Below are 21,953 nucleotides of genomic sequence, written 5' to 3'. Positions count from 1 at the left end.
ATGTGGTGCAATGCCCATGTACTGTATTGTGTGGTGATTAAAAGGAGTACAATCGTTGTTAAATGGCTTCGGATGGACAGGAAACTATAGCTACACATAATTCTACAGTATTAAGCAGCCATTTGTCAACCAAGCAGAAGTGGCAAGGTTGTTATGAGGGCCAGTGGGAAGTCATTTTTTGTTGTGAAGGAGGCAGACACTATGTTGCAGCATTACCCACTTTATTGGTCAAATATTGCAATGGGAATTATGACTTGGAAGGCACATCGTAAAAGCTACTAAACCATACATCAGTAGAAAAATCTCATCAATGGATGCAATACATTGCTCAACACCACAAAATGACTGAAGTGTATATTTTTATGGTGAAGTTCTGTATATTCAATTTTTCATAGTGATGGGCATATTGTAAAAGTCATGATTCCTCACCCTCTTGTTTACATTAAATAATTCAAGTTTAGTGTTTGACAGCAACAAGCTTTATCACAGTGTTGTTATGTCAGTGGATGTTTAGTGTGTCTTTTCACATAATATGATATTTAATTAGCAACATTTTCAGATGATAAGCTGCTTTTATGTAGGCCTATAAAATGTGCTTAAAATTATTATTGCCATATTAAGCAAAGCATCAGATTGCGTACAAAGTACCAGCTATTTTCTTACATTGACAAGCATAATAAAAGAAGTTGCAGAAGAGGACAACAGAAGGTATTTTGCACATTTCATTACTACAAAAAAGATTATCACTTTGTTGTTCAGAACATACTATTTTACTGATTCATGGCATGTGACAAACTAAACTTATATTTGAACAAAAGTGCAGGAAAGTGTTTTTGTTACATTGCATTGAAGTACTACCAGTTAAAAAATTCTTCATGCTGAAAATTATCTGTAAACATCAGTTTGAAAACTCATTTTCAGTCAGTGGTCAATTTTGTGTAAAGGTATTTATTTATGTAATAAATAAAGAAATAAATAAATACATTTACATAAAGACTGAATACATAAAGACTCATTCATTTTTACGTTTTTCACAGAACTCGATTTTTGAGAATCTTTTTTCACTGCCGTCTTTGCAGGAGCAAATGTTATAGAAAGATGTTTATTAGTTACAAAAAGTATGAATAAACACCAACCCAGTAGCTTTGCATCTTCAATGTTTAGCAGGTTCTTTTCACTCAACATTTCGGTATTATTTGATATAAGAGTGTTTCAAGTTTAAAATAGATTTATTCTGTACTGATGAAAGTGTCTTTTGCTACAGTAACAAAAGAAATATATGTGTAGGATCCATATTGTCCACATGCAGTGTACATTGCTATTTCAAAGTGGTTATAACTTATATTGTGTGTTCTCCTCCCCATTGTTTTCTTGTCTAGTTATTATATCAGTTGTACTTGGTTGGTTGGTTGTGTTGGGGAAGGAGACCAGACAGCGAGGTCATCGGTCTCATCGGATTAGGGAAGGACAGGGAAGGAAGTCGGCTGTGCCCTTTGAAAGGAACCATCCCAGCATTTGCCTGGAGCGATTTAGGGAAATCATGGAAAACCTAAATCAGGATGGCCGGACGCGGGATTGAACCGTCGTCCTCCCGAATGCGAGTCCAGTGTCTAACCACTGCGCCACCTCGCTCGGTCAGTTGTACTTATTCAAAATTACAGATGGTGCTGTAAGAGGTTAGCTCTGCAGTGTTTAGAGTGATTAGTGAAATCAACACTGAGGTCTTACTGCATATGAGTGTCCACCCATTATTATTATGAGTCTGATTGCCAGCCACAGTCATTTAGAAGTGAAAACTGATCTATACAAGTATAGATCTGGGTGGGAAATCACAACCTGGATGTAGGTGTTGTCATACAGCAACAATGGCTTAAAAATAAACTAGCACAATAGGCTGTATAGTATAAGATAAATGTAGTAATATAACATGAAGTTTAAATGAACTAACCCCAAATGCTACGGAAAATAGAAAATAAACATCAGTAATCTGTATGTTTACACAAGAAGAAAGCGAAGATTAAAGACATCAAAAATGGTAAGGTGTAACATCCAGTTCCGGACCGCTAGCACAGTCATAATACATACCATAAGATACAAACATGAAAGTCAAAATAACTAGACAAGATACCAGAAGTCAAGAAGGGCAAAAACATGTATAAAAGTATACGGAATTATCAGTTCCAGATATCATCATCAGTTCATTTGAAGAATGTCATATGAAATATCAACTCAAAATCCCATCTCCCTCAATCATTCATTTCTGATATACCAAATAGGACTAGTGAACAAACACCTAAGATTTATTAATAATGCACAATGTGTTTGAAACTTCAAAGGCTTCCTGTATCAAAGCTAGAATCAAGGAGAAATTCAAGCAAACCAAGAGTCCCACCAAATATAAGAAAGCAAAAGTGCCCAATCCAACACAGTTAAATATCATATATAACAGAGCAAGTTTATAGAGTCATGGGTTAATATTAATAAAGAATGTCAGAAAAGAATGAAATGTAATGCAAGTAGGTAAATTATCTGTTGTCACACTAGGACAGAACAAAAATCAAATAAGCAAGTTATCTGCTGTCACATAAGGACAAAACAGAAGAATGCAATTTACGTAAATTATCTGTTGTCACTCAAGGACAAAACAGAAATTTGCAAAGCATAAAGGTCAATCCAAAGAATGATTAGATAAATTTGGTGCTGTCATCTTAGGGCAATGGAGAAAGCAATTAAGCACATTTTTCTGTTGCCACACTAGGACAATGCAGAAAGCAGCAAAGTATAAAGGTCAAATCTGAGAACACACTACCAAACACTCAGCAGAGTGATGGAGTTGATCACAGGAACAAAACCATTAACTACACATCCTCATCATGAGACTTCAATAGAATGACAGAGTTTCATTATATACTTCATAGAGTCAGATCACAATGCACAACTGCATCAAATATACAGAATAATAAAGATAGTTCATTGCCTCCTCCTCAAAGCAATATCCAGTAAGTGTAAGCTGTAAGACATTCTGTATGAAAGTGTATCAGGGATGTAACGGCTGTCAATATAAGCATCAGAATAGTCATTCAAATGCATTGCATCCATGTATGTGAAATGTATGAAGGCATATCTGTGAAAAAGAATAATAAACATGTGGCCATCATAAGCATTATCAAAGCATGAGTATCATAATTATCTCTCAGGAGCATTATATTCATATATATGGGTATATTCCCAACAGTTGTGTAACAAATATAATGTAAGCTCAATTATCCAATCCTCCACAGTTCTACTGACAATGCATAGTATCCAGCATCATCAGGAAAGATTCATGTAATCTCATGTAAGAGGATTGTTGCATAAGCGAGTGACTGCGTGTGAGATCGCTCTCTAAGTTTTCATATATTTTTAGGTTCCAGATACATATTTTAACGGTTTTTGTGATAATATTTACTATATAAGTGACGTATTAGTGGTTTCTTCATTCAGCTCTGCCTTTCTTCTGTTGTGACGTGATATTTGTGAGTGTTTCGTATCGAGCAACTTAACCTCTTGCCTGTGTTTACATTCCGCGCTGACCAGTTGCAGCTGTAGCGGCGCATCGAAAGCTAAGTACTAATTAATTGTTTGTGCATAGTGATTTATTTAGGAACTTTAGTAGTCTTCAACCGGTGTTCGTGGTGTTTTCTGGTGAAATAATTTCAGAAGAACCTTTTGGGAACTGTTTACAGCTCGTTACTGTGTGATTAGACGTTTGATTCTCTTTCTGTATTAGTCTTTTGTTATATTCACGTTTGTTGTTTATTAATACTGTTAATAATAGTAGTTACTTCCCTTGTAGAGTAAGTTTGTGATTATTGTAGTCAGGTTTTTAGCATCTTCTTATTGTAGTAGCGGAACTTAGAAAAAGTAAAATTTTACCATGAGTGAGAAGTGTGGGCTTTGCCGTAGGTTCGTGAGTAGTGGATTGCGGTGTGAGACTTGTTCGAAGTATTTTCACTGGGGGGAATGCAGTGGGGAAGCCAGTGGGCATTCTGGTGAGATCCTCTCCTGGAACTGCAGGTTATGTAGCAAGAGTAAACTGATAGAGGAGCAGGAGCGTAAGATCTGTGCCCTTCAGGTGCAGTTGAAAAACGCACAGGAGGAGCTAGATAGGATGAGGAGGGAGAAGGGGGTTGGGGAATGGGAGCTGGCTGTTGGCAAGAGATCTGCTAGGAGAAGAAGATTTTCAGATAGTTTTACTATTGGTGTTTACAATAGATATGACCAACTGTCAGAGTCTAGTGGAGAGGAATCTCTAGTAGCTGTAGATGTAGGAAGTATGCAGCAGACCTCAGTAGTTACTGTGCCTAGAACAGTTGCAAAGTCGAAGAGGAAGAAGAAGGTTCTGCTGTTAGGTAGTTCACATGGCAGAGGTGTAGGCCAGCAGTTGCAGGAAGTGCTGGGAAGTGAGTACCAGGTCACCAGCATTGTGAAGCCTAATGCAGGGTTGGCTCAGGTGACTGTTAACATAGGGGGGTTATGTAGGGATTTTACTAAAGAGGATCAGGTAGTGATTGTGGGTGGGGCTGGTAATAGTATTGGTAGGGATGGGGAGTATAACATAGATGGTGACCTGGAAAAGATAGCCACTCAGACTGGCAACACGAATGTGCATTTCGTGGAACTGTTTCAGCGTCACGATCGGCCTCATCTTAATACAGCCATCAGGCGTAATAACATGAGACTTGGGGGTGCGCTGATGACAGAAAGCATGGGTCACATTTCAGTGGTGTCGGTGGAGTCTATCAGCAGGACGGGTTTCACTAGACACGGCCTGCACCTCAACAGGTATGGGAAGGGGAGGTTGGCAAAGCTTATAGGTGACAGCATAGGTGGGGTTGGTGGGATCACTCATGGGAAAATTCCTGCAGTAGTGTGTGTTAGAGCTGCACCTTTTTTAGATTGAAGTCAGCTGATAGGTATTCCTGCTTAAGGGAAGTCTCTCTAAAAAGGGAATCACTTTTGACAAAGCTTAGGTATCCGAGTAATGAGGGAATTAGTATATTTCATCAAAATATACAAGGTATTAGGGATAAAGTTAGTGAACTGCTTATAGATGTTGACTCTGAAATTATTGGTATATCTGAACACTTCTTAAATAAGGAGATAATTCAGAGGCTTCCTTTACCAGGATACAGGTTGGCTGGCTGCTTTTCGAGGAGCTCTTTGCGGTGTGGGGGAGTAGCCATGTATGTGAAAAACGGCATCGCATTTGAGTCAATTGATGTTTCAAAGTACTGCACTGAAAAGGTGTTTGAATGTTGTGGAGGTGTGGTTAAATTTAACGGAGTTAAACTTGTAACTGTTGTTATTTATAGATCCCCAGACTCCGATTTCACAGCATTTTTGCTAAAGCTAGAGGAGGTTCTTGGTTCACTTTATAGGAAATACAAAAAGTTAGTTATATGTGGTGACTTCAATATTAATTGTATAAGTGATTGTGCAAGGAAGAGGATGCTGGTAGACCTCTTTAATTCATATAATCTTATGCAAACCGTATTCTTTCCAACGAGAGTGCAAGGGAACAGTAGAACAACCATAGACAACATTTTTGTTCATTCCTCATTACTAGAAGGGCATTCTGTTAGAAAAAAGGTGAATGGCCTTTCAGATCATGATGCGCAAATTTTAACTTTAAAAGATTTTTATGCTGCAACTCGTGTTAAATATAGTCATCAGCTGTTCAGGAAAGCTGATCCGGTTGCTGTAGAGACCTTTGTAAACCTTACAAAGGAACAAGGGTGGCAAGATGTTTATAGCGCTGAGACAGTTAACGATAAATATAATGCTTTTCTAAAGACCTTTCTCATGCTCTTTGAAAGTTGCTTTCCGTTACAACGTTTAAAACAGGGTACTAGCACAAACAGGCAGCCTGGGTGGCTGACTAGAGGGATAAGAATATCTTGTAGAACAAAGTGGCAATTATATCAAAACGTTAGAAACAGTCAAAATCTAAATGCAGCAGCCCATTACAAACAGTATTGTAAGGTGCTTAAAAATGTTATTAGGAAGGCAAAAAGTATGTGGTATGCAGATAGAATAGCTAAGTCTCAGGATAAAATTAAAACCATATGGTCAGTCGTAAAGGAAGTTGCTGGTCTGCAGAGACAGGTCGAGGATATAGAATCGGTGCGTAGTGGGAATGTCCATGTTACTGATAAGTCGCATATATGTACAGTATTTAATAATCACTTTCTGAATATAGCAGGTGAACTAAATAGAAACCTAATTCCAACAGGGAATCATATAGCGCTCTTAGAAAAAAGTGTTCCGAGACTGTTACCTGAAATGCTCCTCCATGATACTGACAAGAGGGAGATTGAGTTAATAATTAAATCACTAAAGACCAAGAACTCTCATGGATATGACGGGGTATCTAGCAGAATACTGAAGTATTGTTCTATGTATGTTAGCCCAGTACTTAGCCATATCTGTAACTTTTCCTTTAGGAGTGGTCGGTTTCCTGATCGATTAAAATACTCGGTAGTGAAGCCACTTTATAAAAAGGGAGACATTGATAATGTTGACAATTTTAGACCTATTTCTATGCCATCGGTGTTTGCTAAAGTTATCGAGAAGGTTGTATATACAAGGTTACTGGAGCATTTAAATTCACATAATTTGCTGTCAAATGTTCAGTTTGGTTTTAGAAATGGTTTAACAACTGAAAATGCTATATTCTCTTTTCTCTGTGAGGTTTTCGACGGATTAAATAAAAGGTTGCGAACGCTAGGTGTTTTCTTTGATTTAACGAAGGCTTTTGACTGTGTTGACCACAAAATATTACTGCAGAAGTTGGACCATTATGGAGTAAGGGGAGTAGCTTACAATTGGTTCGCCTCTTACTTTAAGAACAGAAAGCAGAGGGTAATTCTCCGCAATATTGAGAGTGGTAGTGATGTTCAGTCCCAATGGGGCACTGTTAAGTGGGGCGTTCCCCAAGGGTCGGTGCTGGGGCCACTGCTGTTTCGTATTTATATAAATGATATGCCTTCTAGTATTACAGGTGATTCAAAAATATTTCTGTTTGCTGATGACACCAGCTTGATAGTGAAGGATCTTGTGTGTAATATTGAAACAGTAACAAATAATTTAGTTCATGAAATAAGTTCGTGGCTTGTGGAAAATAATTTGATGCTAAATCACAGTAAGACTCAGTTTTTACAGTTTCTAACTCACAATTCAACAAGAACTGACATTTTAATCAGACAGAATGGGCATGTTATAAGCGAGACGGAACAGTTCAAGTTCCTAGGCGTACGGATAGATAGTAAGCTGTTGTGGAAAGCCCATGTTCAGGATCTTGTTCAGAAACTAAATGCTGCTTTATTTGCCATTAGAACAGTATCTGAAATAAGTGACACTTCAACACGAAAAGTAGTCTACTTCGCATATTTTCATACGCTTATGTCGTATGGTATTATTTTTTGGGGTAATTCTTCTGATTCAAAAAGGGTATTTTTGGCTCAAAAACGGGCTGTTCGAGCTATATGTGGTGTAAGTTCGAGAACCTCTTGTCGACCCCTATTCAAAAATCTGGGAATTCTGACATTGCCCTCACAGTATATATTTTCTTTAATGTCGTTTGTTGTTAGCAATATTAGCCTATTCCCAAGAGTTAGCAGCTTTCACTCAGTTAATACTAGGCAGAAATCAAATCTGCATGTAGAATGCAGTTCCTTGACTCTTGTGCAGAAAGGAGTGCAGTATTCTGCTGCATCCATTTTCAATAAGCTACCACAAGAACTCAAAAATCTTAGCAGTAGCCCAAACTCTTTTAAGTCTAAACTGAAGAGTTTCCTCATGGCTCACTCCTTCTATTCTGTCGAGGAGCTCCTGGAAGAGCTAAAAAATTAAGCAAATTCCAGTGTTACATTGTTGATTGTCTTCATTTAAACTTATGACTTGTCACCTGAATATGTTTTTTTTTTCTATATTTCATTTTATCTGTTTCTAATATCGTGTTATAATTTCATGTATTGACTCGTTCCATGACCATGGAGATTTCTCCTTAATTTGGTCCCACGGAACAATAAATAAATAAATAAAAAATAAATAAATAAATTAATGTGTAAATCTGTAGAAGTAAATACCGCACTAGTTAGTGACTTTGTGTTTGCCACATGCATTATGCAAAAAGAGTGTATATCCCTGTGAGTGTAAAAGTTACTGTATAAATTAATACAAAGTAACTCTATTATCACTTCATGGTTCTCCAATTAACAAATTTCAATCTTCTAATGCATATATCACTGTGTTTAGTAAGGTAAATGTGTAGATTTGTGTGAGAAGAATGTGATACTTATGTGTAAAACTTGAGAAGCAAGTACCATACTAGCTAGAGACCTTGTGTTTGCCACATGATTGATGCACAAAGAGTGTACATCCCCCTAAGGGTGTAGTAAGTTAACTCATTACAACAACCAAAGGGTTGTTGTATCAAATGGTACTCCTTTCAATAATTCTCCACTTCTGCATCTTCTGCAGCTCTCTCTCCGCAACTATTTCCTAAAGAAAGGCTTGTGCTCTTTAAGCCATAAGTTACATGCATAATTCTTAACTCTACCTGGTTTCTCACTAAACATATCTTTATAAAATCTCAATACCTCTTCCAGTTCTGACTTATCTCCTGTAAGCTTGTCTGCTTATTTTACCTTGTCAGTGACAAGTTGATCAAAATCCCTATCAGTTGTATTATTATTTGCCAAATCGTCATCATCTACATAGCCTCTTTCTACCTCACTGTCAAAACCATATTTATTAGCAGATGTGTCACTGGCTTTTTAAGTGTAACCTAGTATAACCATAAATATGTGTATTGGCGTTCGAAAAAATTACTCTAAACTTTACCCAGTCAAATGTTACTGTGTTTTCCAATATCCAATCCACGCCTAGAAATGTCTCCTCATTCAGATAACTGACTACCAAGCATCCTTGCTCAAAAACTGCATTGTCAACATTAAATATGATTAAAGCTTGTTTGTTTACAACTTTACTAAACTTATCTGTAGCACCTTTAATCCTAACTCTCATTACAGGAAATTCATTGTACCCAGACCTCTGCTTAACTCTATCCCTGAACTTTTCAGAAATCATAGAAATTGTGATACCTATGTCAGTCAAACAATAACCATGCCAGTCGCCAAATGTGATTTTGATTAAGGACTGCCACATAAATCTTGCTATTTGTTAATGTTAGTTTTTCTAAGCAAATCATCCTCCATATCTTAAAAGAAATCTTTCTGCAAATGGTTCTTATTATCAGTAAATAGCCATATAGGGCAAAGTGGTATCTGTGTGTTTGTGTCATGAATAGCTTGATTGAACGTACAAATTGGACTTGTGTAGGTCTACTCATTACTGTTGCAAGTAAAATCTGGCTGAAATGATCAATTAGCTGACAATCTGAATGGAAATCTGACTCATCCTTACCAACATCTCTGACATGTTCAATAATCCTCTAATTTACCTGAAAATGTGTGTTCTAATGTTCTGGCACTCACATAAAATTTCACTAATGTTGACTCAAACAAGCTGGTTCTCCTGTCTCATCACTGGCCCGGTCATCCTCAATTACTCCAACATAATCCATAACATCCAGCTCTTCTAAATTAAGTGTATCAGATTCAGCTTCAGCCACTAAATCGTTAGTGATGACACTGCTCATCTGGGTCACACACTTCCACAACTACTGACTCAGCATAAGCCTCCCCCTTCTCATCACATTTAGCCAGAAAAGCCTCCTACTCAGGCTATATTAAAATACCAATATCAAAGTAATCACTATCAACGTCTACATCTTCCACGGAACATTCAGAGTTAAACAATTTTACTAAAACACCTTCTTCAAGTTTGTAAGTAGTCACAGTACATTTCTTATCACTATACATCTGTTTAATTATAACATCCCAAAACTTACTTTCAAATTTTGTTGCTTTAACAGGATAGTCACACACATTCTCATCATCACACTCCTCTTAATCTGAATTTCTTATTGCCTGGTCATGAAAATTATTTATCTCCTACACCTGACAGGCACCAAGTGAAGGTACTAAAAGTTTTCCTGTTTCTGGTTACCATGATTTCTCTTCTGACTATTACCATTACCATACCTGTTATAATTATTACTCTTATTGTAAGTATCATAGTTCCTTCTGTTAACCATTCTGTCTATTTTGCTGATTGTGTTGAGAATGACCCCCATTATAATTGTTGTTTATGTTGTAATGTGAGTTATTAACCTAGTCCTCCTCCTCAAAAGCTTTGTCAGGTTTATCAACAGGTTTAAAAAAAATCTCTAATGAATCATTGGGACTACAAACAAGGCCCCAATGAACTCTCATTTGTAGATGTCTTTTCAAGGTGTCAATAAGAATAAGATCATCAAAAGGTTTGTCCAGGAGAGCAAACTTACATAACTGTTCCTCACAATATTCTCTCATTGGGAGATTACCTGGACTGTATCTACTACAATTCAAAATGCTGTTTTGATGCCTGTTTAGTTTCAGACAAGAATTTAGTCAAGAACATCTGTTCAAATTTGTTAAATGTTATGTTTGGCTTCACATTTTGGTTAGCCCATGACAACACTTCACCATTAAGGAAATGTTTGGCTGGTTTAGTTTTTGCAGAAGCAGGCACGTTCATAGGAAAAATATCCTTACATTGTCACAGTAAGTCCACTGGGTGTATTTTAAAATCCACACGGAAGTATTTAAGAGATAGTTACAAAATGGTACAAAATTTCCACCAATCTGCTGATATGACACATTTGTTTCAACATCACTTAGTCAGATGTTAACCTGCTGTAAATTTTTTGACAAAGACTCAATTTTGTTGTTAACACTGGTAGTATGGTTACATATTTATCATTGTTTAGTTCTAATTTCACTTTCCTGCTCTATATATTTGTGCATGAGTTTGAATTCAGAGTTCCTTCTACCTAATTCAGCATGAATAACATCTTCAGCATTCTCCACAAGGAACCATACATGATCAGCCTTATTGTTTACTCTTTTTATTCCAAGGGCAGACGTCTCACATAACTGACTAAGTTTTGGAAGGGAGTTTGCTACTTGTTCTTGCATATCCTGAATTTTCCTTTCCATTGTCTTAACAGTGTCATGTAGATCAGCAATACTCTTTTTTAGGTCATTGTTTTGACTTATAAGTTCATTCTTTAAATCATTATTCTGACTTTCCAGCATGTGGTCCAAGAGTTTAGATGAAATTTCTGAGGCCTGTTCATTTGGATATGTGATATCTTGGATGACTGTTGCAGGTTTGGTGTCGACAATTGAGGACATTGAGTATATGAAACCTCTCCAGTTGTACCAAGGTTTTCTGTGCTTGCCATATTTGAAGATAATATTGGGTACAAAACACAAAAATAAACCTACCTTACCAGATTATCATCACATGAAAATTCACAATTATCCTGCCTGGCAACAGTCACATGACAAAAGAAAGTTGGAAAAATGATAATCTGAGGAAAAGTAATTGTACTCATCTCAAATGTAGTCCAATGATGAGTTGCCACACCACACTTTATGTCTTGTTCCAACTGTTGTCCAATAATCAATTGTCATACTTTACAATTAGGCTCTGATATAGTGCAAAAATTAGTACATAGACTTACACCTATCCCAGCTGAGTGACACCACATTAAGATGCCATCCTTAAATGTGTAAGAGGAGGGAAGCATTTTAATTACCACTGATGGAGTGAGAATAAATTATACAGTTTTTGTAGTTCTATCTGTAATTTGGACAGTGGTAATAGTGAATTCTCAATCATACCACTGGAGCAAATTAATAGTTTGCCCCCCACCATTCAGAAGTACATAGACTAGCAAAAACTAGAAAATTTACAGTTAATAAAAGTTCACATAATAACTTAGCTGCTCTATATGATGAGATATTCAATTTTGATATCCTCGCAGGTTGCTGATTTAGAAAGTCTCAAAGTTTGATGTTGGTAATGTACCAATTGTTAAATAAAACACAGAGTATATCACTTTTCTTGTTTTTTTATTATGACCAATTAGCATATACATTAATGGTAGATACATTTTATTGTCTGACAGACAATAAACAATAATGCTGTCTGACTGACTGTCTGACTCTCTCTCCCTCTGACTGTCTCTTACTTTTTCCTCCTCTTCAACTGACTGCCTCTGTCCATGTGGTTCATGTTCCACTTCCCTTTGTATAAAACTATATAAACAAATACATTGTTAAGTGTAAGATTTACAAAATAACAATTAAAAGTCATTAGATGATTTTAGTTACTTGCATAAAAAAATAGGCCACATATTGCCCTACAAGTTTTGATATGCAGTTTGGAAGAGTTTACTTAGTTTCATACACAATTTCAGTGAGTTTTACAGCACAACAATTTAAATTACATTTTAGTTAATTATAAAATTACTTTGAATAAAATATTATTATTGGTGTTTTGGATAGTTCTCAGGTAGAGTTATCATTTTAAATAATCATAATGAATAAACATCATAGCTTTTCAGAAATAGGGGAGAAGTAAATTTTCAAGAATTTGTGATGAAACATGACTGCACAGTTCATATCACAAAATTTCAAAGTTGGATTATTAACAAATGGTTTACTCCACTTTGTTGCTAAAATAAATCAGGTAACATATTAATGTGATATTTAATCTGATATCATAAATTCATTTGTACTAATTTTTTAAAGGCAGTTGACCACTGAAACTGGGTATAGACATAACAGTAGAAAGTGCAGAAAGTTAAAAATCTGAGCTAAAATAACCTTTTCAGAGAATATTGACATGAGGAAGGAAGTTCCCATGTCACAGCTCATTCCACAGTGTTGTTATGTCACAATTTATTTCAACCAAGTTGTGACATAATGTTTTCTTCTTTAAATGAAATGAATGTATGTACAATTATTGCAGTCAGAAGCTTGATCAAAAACAAACAGTCTTTACAGGTGTGGTAACTCAGCATCACAGAGTATTAAACTTGAGACCTGTACATTGTCCTGGAATTTTTTCCATAAACTGGATTCACATTTTATGTTCAGTCAATATGTAATGTGAAATATGCTAAAGAGCGAAGGAAACTGGTACACTTGCCTAATGTCACGTAGGGCCCCTGCAAGCATGCGAAAGTGTCACAACACAATGTGGCATGGACTCGACTAACATCTGAAGTAGTACTGCAGGGAACTGACACCATGAATCCTGCAGTTGTATCCATAAATCTGTAGAGTACAAGGGGGTGGAGATCTCTTCTGAACAGCACTTTGCATGGCGTCCAGATGTGCTCAATAATGTTCATGTCTGGGGAGTTTGGTGGCCAGTGGAAGTGTTTAGACTCTCAGAAGTATGTTTTTAGAGCCACTCTGTGGCAATTATGGATGTGTGGGGTGTCACATTGTACTGCTGGAATTGATCAAGTCCATCAGAATGCACAGTGGACATGATTGGATGCAGGTGATCAGACAGGATGCTTACATATGTGTCACCTGTCAGAGTCATGTCTATACATATCAAGGGTCCCATACCACCCCAACTGCACATGCCCCACACCATTACAGAGCCTCCACCAGCTTGGACAGTTCCCTGCTGACATGCACGGCCCATGGATTCATGAAGTTGTCTCTATACCCATGCACATCAATCCACTCGATACAATTTGAAATGAGTCTTGTCTGACCAGCAACATGTTTCCAGTCATCAACAGTCGAATGATGGTGTTAACTGGCCCAGGCAAGACATAAAGCCTTGTCTTGAGCAGTCAGCAAGTGTACATGAATGGGCCTTTGGCTACGAAAGCCCATATCAATGATGTTTCATTGAACGGTTCACACAGTGGTGCTTGTTGTGGCCCAGCATTGAAATATGCAGCAATTTGTGGAAAGAGTTGCACTTCTGTCATGCTGAACAATTCTCTTGAGTGGTTGTTAGTGCCATTCTTACAGGATCTTTTTCTGGCCACAACAATCTCGGAAATTGGATTCCTGATACGGTACACTTGTGTAAAGGTCATATGGGAAAATCCCCACTTCATCGCTACCTTGGAGATGCTGTGTCCCATTGCTCATGTGCCAACTACAACACCATGTTGAAACTCACTTAAATTTTGATAACGTGCCATTGTAGTAGCAGTACCCACTCTAACAACTGTGCCAGGGAGCTGGCTATCATGTTTTTATTATATCCAAACAGCATTGTCTTTATTGATTCTACTGATTTTCAATATTGCAATTAAACTTTTATTACAATCATATGAACTGACTTGCATACATTATAATGCCAGATATTCTCATCAGTTTTAGACATTCAGTTCAGCAAAATTACCATGTTATTATTCAAGTTTACAGTAAATATGTAAATCAAACAATCAATTTACTAATTTTCTTGATTACATAAAGATGAAAATACATGCAATGTTCCTAACGTAATATTGGTTTGAACAGCTCTTTGAATGTTATGATATGAACACAAGAACTAATAATTCTAACAGTTTACAGGCATTCAACAGAAAACTTTCAAGTATATATAGCAGCAATAGATGTTTTATAGTTAGAAAATTAAATTTGTTCATTCATGCACAAGTATGGCTGTTGCCAAAGACGTGAACATGAAGTTTTTATATCACATAATTACAGTATACCCCTATTACATAATGATTTACTATGTAACTACTTTTACTTTTTTGCTGTTGTCTGTAATCTTTGGTGTTTTCCACTGCTGGAGCAGTTCTTTAACACTTTCTGGGAGAAGACTGAGGATACCTCCTGGTGATTTGTTCCACTCCTTTACTCCTCTACCAACATAAAAGTATTCATGTGTGTTGATGTTCCATATTTTCACACTTCTTCTGAAATGACAGTCTTCCCTTCACTTTCTAACAACCCTACCACAACAAAGGTCAAAAATTAATTATGAGTGTAGTGTTGCTCATTCTGCTAAATATTGCATTTTTGGGCAACAACAAAGTTATATTATGTGGCAGGTGTCATTAGACCACAGTTAATAAAGTCATTTCATGAAATAATGGATAAACTAGGCACTTATCTTTTCGTGTTTCCCACGCTGGTCTCGTTGTGAACTCATGGCTCAATCGTCAAAAATCTAGGTGGTGATGATTCCAAGCTCGGATGAAAAGAGGCCTAGGTGTTATTCTGCGATATTCAAAAGTTATATAGATGTGTTTCATAAACCATTCTTGAAGATTAAACTTTTGCAAGTTAGCACAATGGTGATGTAAAAAAGTAATCAGCACTCCGAATTTAAGTTACACTTCTTTTTTATTACTTTTGTTGCAATATCACATAACTCACAAAACATCACTTCATAATATAAAATATACTTTAAAATATCTTCCTCACTGTTAAAGCTCACATTTTATAAACTGACTACAATTTGCATCTTTTCAACATGACGACCAAGACTTGACTTTCTTATAACCGCTTATGCACCCAAAAATCAGAGTTACAAGTATGACAAAAATCATAGTGACAAAAGAAAGAATTAACATAAGAATAATATCATTGCAATATAAACATATCGATGTATCAAAGTACCTCTACATTAATGAAATCAAATCTGAATGTTGTCTCAGAAATATGTTAACTACTTTACAGAAACACGTAGAATATTGCTGGTATCGAGAGATTGAGGTGAGGTGCCGTAATGGTTACGTAATTCAAGTACCATTACAACCCCCCCCCCCCCCCCCACACACACACACACACACACACACAATTTCATGCACAAGCTGCATGGGACTGAGTGTCCCAAACTGCAAAATAACAAGGTAATAAGTTACAGTAATCATTATATAAAATAATAGTATCTTTGAAACAGTACATAGAGATTATTGATCCTCATGGTATAATATTAAAGAAATGAAATGTAATAGATTAAAAGTTGCTTTAACCATATCTTTTCAAACTTGCAAAAATTACTAAATTTAACAACAGGCCTCCCTTCACTCTCTTTACAACAGTACACATAAATACCAAAATGTAATCTGTTAATCTGTAACATATTGTATGCAAAGAAAAATTCATAAAATTTTTGAATTTTAGTTACAACTACGTACATAAGCACAGAATAGGTCTCCTGGCAATATAATAATAAACGATTTATTGCAGCAAAATAGCCATTATAGTTATACATTAGATAACAATCATTTGAGAGTGAATTACAAGGATCTATTGAGTGTCTGCATAATTCTTAGTAATAGATTACATTCAGTGCAGGTATTATAACAGATTATCATTTGAACCATTTATTGCATAGTCTCTAATTGATCTGGTCCTCTTGTTGCATATTTCTATATGGTATCTCTCACAAGACTTTCCATATAGTGTACACTTGCAAAGGTTTGACGGTTCATGGTATGTTGTATTTGCACAAATTTCATGGTGGAATCCATGTACTCCGAGTCTTGTAAGTATGTGTCACATCTCAAAATTTGCTGCTGTCCAAGTGCGGTCAACCATGGCCCCGAATCCATAGAATTCCGTTGGTACTTCCTCTCTTTTCTTGAGGAGTGATCTTAGTAGGTTCTCCAATGCTGATGTGTTGGGAAGTAAGAACCTTGTCCTTAGATCCTCTATGGGGAAAGATTCTCAGGTGAGAAGGTAGACTAATCTTGATCTTGTGGTTTTTGCTACCTGTAATGCTCTTTTGATATAGGTTGCTTTTACTCTTTCCAGTGTTTCTAAGTTATTTTCATTTAGGTGTATCCATATGATTTCTATCCCATAAGCCAGTACTGGTATTATTTTCGATTTGAAGAGTGCCATAGCTGTGTCTAGATTTAGTGTTCTGATGGAACTTATTTCGTTTATCGCTCTGATGGCCTGTGTCGCTTTCTCTGTTGTGTGTTTAGTGAAGCACTTTGCGGATGGCTGGAGTGTTATCCCTAGATATTTGTAATCTTTTGTGATAGATGTTTGCTTTCCTTGTAGTGCAATTCTTGTTGTTTTTGGGATTTGCCCGCCTGGTCTGAATACCATCATTTCCGTCTTGTTGGTGTTGATTACGAACTTGTGTTTTGTGCACCATTTATCCACATCTTCTATAGTCTCCTGTAGTTTCTTTAAGTTTTTTGAGCCTATCACATTATTGTCCAGGAAGATATGCAATATAATAAGAAAAGTATTAATTTTTTTTTTCAAACAAGAGTCCAATTGTGATTTTCAGTCCATCATTTATATATAACTCGCTGTCCATTTCACCACTGTAGTTCCTGTTCTCCTAGTTAAGTTTTTCCTCTAATAGCAGGTCCATAGGTATTCCCTTTACATAGTTCCTTTTAGCTAGTGAGTTCTTTATCTACACAGGTAGTTGACGTGAAATTATTACATAGGATTTACTCTTCAGTTCAGTATAAGTTCCTACACAAATATTCAGTGTAATATTGTGTCACCAAGAATGATCAAACACTAGTAGAATGACATAAAAGAAACAATATGAAAGATTATAATAGTCTAACAATAATTCATATTCAATAAAAATTCCATATATTACAACACATATTAAATTTCTCATTTTCTAACATAACTTTTAAAAAAATCTTGTTTGTGACATGTCTTAAGCAAGCTTTTATTATCCATAGGCCTTCAACATTCTGATGTGAAAGTAATTGGAATTTTTACTCTACTATAATACGGCATGATAGTGTATAAATAAATTTGGTAATTAATTTCAAAGTTATTCAACCAGATACAGTTTACTACATTAACATGGAAATTTGTGACAAAGTAAAGTATTACCAGACAGCATTTAAGAAAACAATTTCTTGTTGATCTGTATGGAAGAGCATGAGGACATGGTACAATTATAGACACTGCAACATAGGAGGAGCAATACCTCAAAATATCTGGATGGAAAAGAAAGATAGAAATAGTTACTACTGGAGAGTTCAGCCTAGCCCCCTCTCATCAGCAGAAGAAGAAAAATAGAATAGAATCACTGACATGCAGTAGGATAAGAAATAAAAGGGGAGGGCTCAAAAAATATAACTGAGAGCAGAATATCAACAGCCGCCCACCAATATAAAATACTAAGCAGACATGGCAGAACGGACGACTGTGATAATCCCCCTGCAGTAGCTTAAGAAACCCATCACTGATATATGTTGTCTATCCCAATAGTCACCCCCGCAGTACAGATCCAATCTAACTGTAGCATAAAAACCTACAATATGACATGTACAAAGGAAGAAAAGTGCTCAGAGCTACACTGAGTCTTACAAAAACAGAAGAAATATTATTGTAACAGGTAAGAATAAGATATGTCATATCAAAAGTTTGCATATACTCCTCTTAATTTCATCAACATAATATGCAAAATATCAAAAGGTATCACACTAATCCTAAACATGTTAGATACAAAGACAAAACTAAGAAAAATGAAAATTGTTAGTATCTATGTGTTGCCTCTATAGGCAGACAGAATGGTTCACCAATAATACACAAAAGAATGATTTAATTCCACAGCGTGGAAAGTTCTTCTCAATTTCCCATATGCCAACTGTCAAGTGGGCAAATAAGCAGGCATAGCCTGTCCATAATATTCTAATTTCAGTCTTTTCATAACGTGTCCAAGCACAAACTCCAGTGAGTTCCAACATATAGGCCCCGAAAATGTAATAACAGCAACAAAGTATTTTCAGCATAAATGACATCAGCACATGAAGAAAATAGTCACAAATTTAAGCATGTATACATAATAGGCTCTTCCATAAACATTACATTACCAAAATGAGTAATTGTTCATGACTCCACTGCTTACCACACATAACTTCCTTAACAAGTCACACTACTAATACTTCAAGAGTATTTTTAAACAATAGTAAGCACAAAATATGAATGTCAAAATGTTCATCAAAGTGTCTAATAACTAATATGAGTAAACTACAACTAAAATAGCACATGTCCTACCACACAAAGAAAATAAAATGCAGAAGCAACCATCAAAATACACTCCTGGAAATGGAAAAAAGAACACATTGACACCGGTGTGTCAGACCCACCATACTTGCTCCGGACACTGCGAGAGGGTTGTACAAGCAATGATCACACGCACGGCACAGTGGACACACCAGGACCCGCGGTGTTGGCCGTCGAATGGCGCTAGCTGCGCAGCATTTGTGCACCGCCGCCGTCAGTGTCAGCCAGTTTGCCGTGGCTTACGGAGCTCCATCGCAGTCTTTAACACTGGTAGCATGCCGCGACAGCGTGGACGTGAACCGTATGTGCAGTTGACGGACTTTGAGTGAGGGCGTATAGTGGGCATGCGGGAGGCCGGGTGGACGTACCGCCGAATTGCTCAACACGTGGGGCGTGAGGTCTCCACAGTACATCGATGTTGTCACCAGTGGTCGGAGGAAGGTGCACGTGCCCGTCTACCTGGGACCGGACCGCAGCGACGCACGGATGCACGCCAAGACCGTAGGATCCTACGCAGTGCCGTAGGGGACCGCACCGCCACTTCCCAGCAAATTAGGGACACTGTTGCTCCTGGGGTATCGGCGAGGACCATTCGCAACCGTCTCCATGAAGCTGGGCTACGGTCCCGCACACCGTTAGGCCGTCTTCCGCTCACGCCCCAACATCGTGCAGCCTGCCTCCAGTGGTGTCGCGACAGGCGTGAATGGAGGGACGAATGGAGACGTGTCGTCTTCAGCGATGAGAGTCGCTTCTGCCTTGGTGCCAATGATGGTCGTATGCGTGTTTGGCGCCGTGCAGGTGAGCGCCACAATCAGGACTGCATACGACCGAGGCACACAGGGCCAACACCCGGCATCATGGTGTGGGGAGCGATCTCCTACACTGGCCCTACACCACTGGTGATCATCGAGGGGACACTGAATAGTGCACGGTACATCCAAACCGTCATCGAACCCATCGTTCTACCATTCCTAGACCGGCAAGGGAACTTGCTGTTCCAACAGGACAATGCACGTCCGCATGTATCCCGTGCCACCCAACGTGCTCTAGAAGGTGTAAGTCAACTACCCTGGCCAGCAAGATCTCCGGATCTGTCCCCCATTGAGCATGTTTGGGACTGGATGAAGCGTCGTCTCATGCGGTCTGCACGTCCAGCACGAACGCTGGTCCAACTGAGGCGCCAGGTGGAAATGGCATGGCAAGCCGTTCCACAGGACTACATCCAGCATCTCTACGATCGTCTCCATGGGAGAATAGCAGCCTGCATTGCTGCGAAAGGTGGATATACACTGTACTAGTGCCGACATTGTGCATGCTCTGTTGCCTGTGTCTATGTGCCTGTGGTTCTGTCAGTGTGATCATGTGATGTATCTGACCCCAGGAATGTGTGAATAAAGTTTCCCCTTCCTGGGACAATGAATTCACGGTGTTCTTATTTCAATTTCCAGGAGTGTATTTTCTTATATCTAGGCATATATTCAATGAATAATACGTATATTACTTGTGTACATGGTTCATAAAGCAAAATCATTTTGCACTTCCTTTCAACAATAATTAAGCTTCAGTACCATATATAGTTTCCATATCACATGATAGGAAACATACTTCATAAACAATATAAAATGTGAAAAATTTTCCTTGTATTCCAGGTTATTGAGATTTGCAAATTTCATTCTAGGTATCAGACTCATAAGGTTTCAATTCAGTTACATTCCTCAAACCAAATAATTTCCTAGACTTTGGATAGATCAATCTGTAAGCATTTGGGTGAGGATTTTCTTTCACCTCAAATGGTCTTATATAAATGTCAAAAAAATTTCTTTAATTCTGAAGTAATAAGTTTAGATTTTTCTTTTGTTTTAACCAAAACCAAATCACCAATATTAAAGTGTGAAAACCTGCCTTTTGCATCGTGTTTTTTCTTTCTGTTATCTGCTTGTTTTTTCATGGTGTCTTTTACAATTTTTTCTCTCTCCTGAAGTGACAAAATTTGACAAACTGGAAAATCTATGTGTTCAGTAATAAAGCTAGTAGGTCTTTTGTTAAATATAATTTCGAATGGTGAAAAGCCAGTGGATGTATGTTGCAAACTGTTCATTATGTCTTCGAAATCATTTACATATTCAATCCAATTTACATGGTGCTTACTACAATATGTTCTGCACAACCTCCCTATCTCTCCCATGTACCTCGCTGCTGGATTACTGGATGGGTGATAAACTGAAATCAAAATATGTTTTATGTTTGCATTTTCAACAAAATCTTTCCATACTTTTGATGTAAATTGTGAGCCATTGTCTGACAAGATTGCTTGTAATGTACCTACCTTATTAAAATAATCACTGGTTAATTTGGATGTAATCTGTTTACTTGTGGCTTTCCTTAATGGATACAATTTGATGAATTTTGAGAATATGTCAACAATCACAAAGATATAACTGTAATGTCCTTTTGACTTGGGGAGGGGTCCGTAAATGTCGCAAGCTGTCAGCTCTAAATTTTTGCTGGGCAAAATATTTTGCATCCTCCCTCTGCATGTTTGATTACTCACCTTTACTCTTTGGCATCGGTCACAGGCTGATAATTTTTTCTTCATTCTTCTGGCAATATTATAAAAGTAGATGTTTTCCTGAATCTTTTGTATGCATTTGGCAGAACCACAATGTCCAAAGCTCTCATGTATATACTTAACTAATGTTTCTATGTGCTGCTCAGGCCAACATAATTTCCAGTCATCCAAATCAGGTCTTAATCTTCTGAACAGAATCCCTTTATGTACCTTATAATAATCATCATCTACCTTTTGCTTAACTCCCAAATAACTTTTTACCAATTTCCAATTTTCATCATGATTTTGGTGTCTCCTAATATCATTACAAATTTTCAAAATTTCTCCTTCCTCTTTTATCCCCTTCAAATACATAATTTTGAAATTTTTGTCATCAATACCTGTTTCATTATCAAAATTTA

The sequence above is a fragment of the Schistocerca nitens genome, chromosome 5 (genome assembly GCF_023898315.1).
Source record: "Schistocerca nitens isolate TAMUIC-IGC-003100 chromosome 5, iqSchNite1.1, whole genome shotgun sequence".
NCBI classification, from domain to species: domain Eukaryota; kingdom Metazoa; phylum Arthropoda; class Insecta; order Orthoptera; family Acrididae; genus Schistocerca; species Schistocerca nitens.
This window is presented reverse-complemented; position numbering follows the sequence as displayed.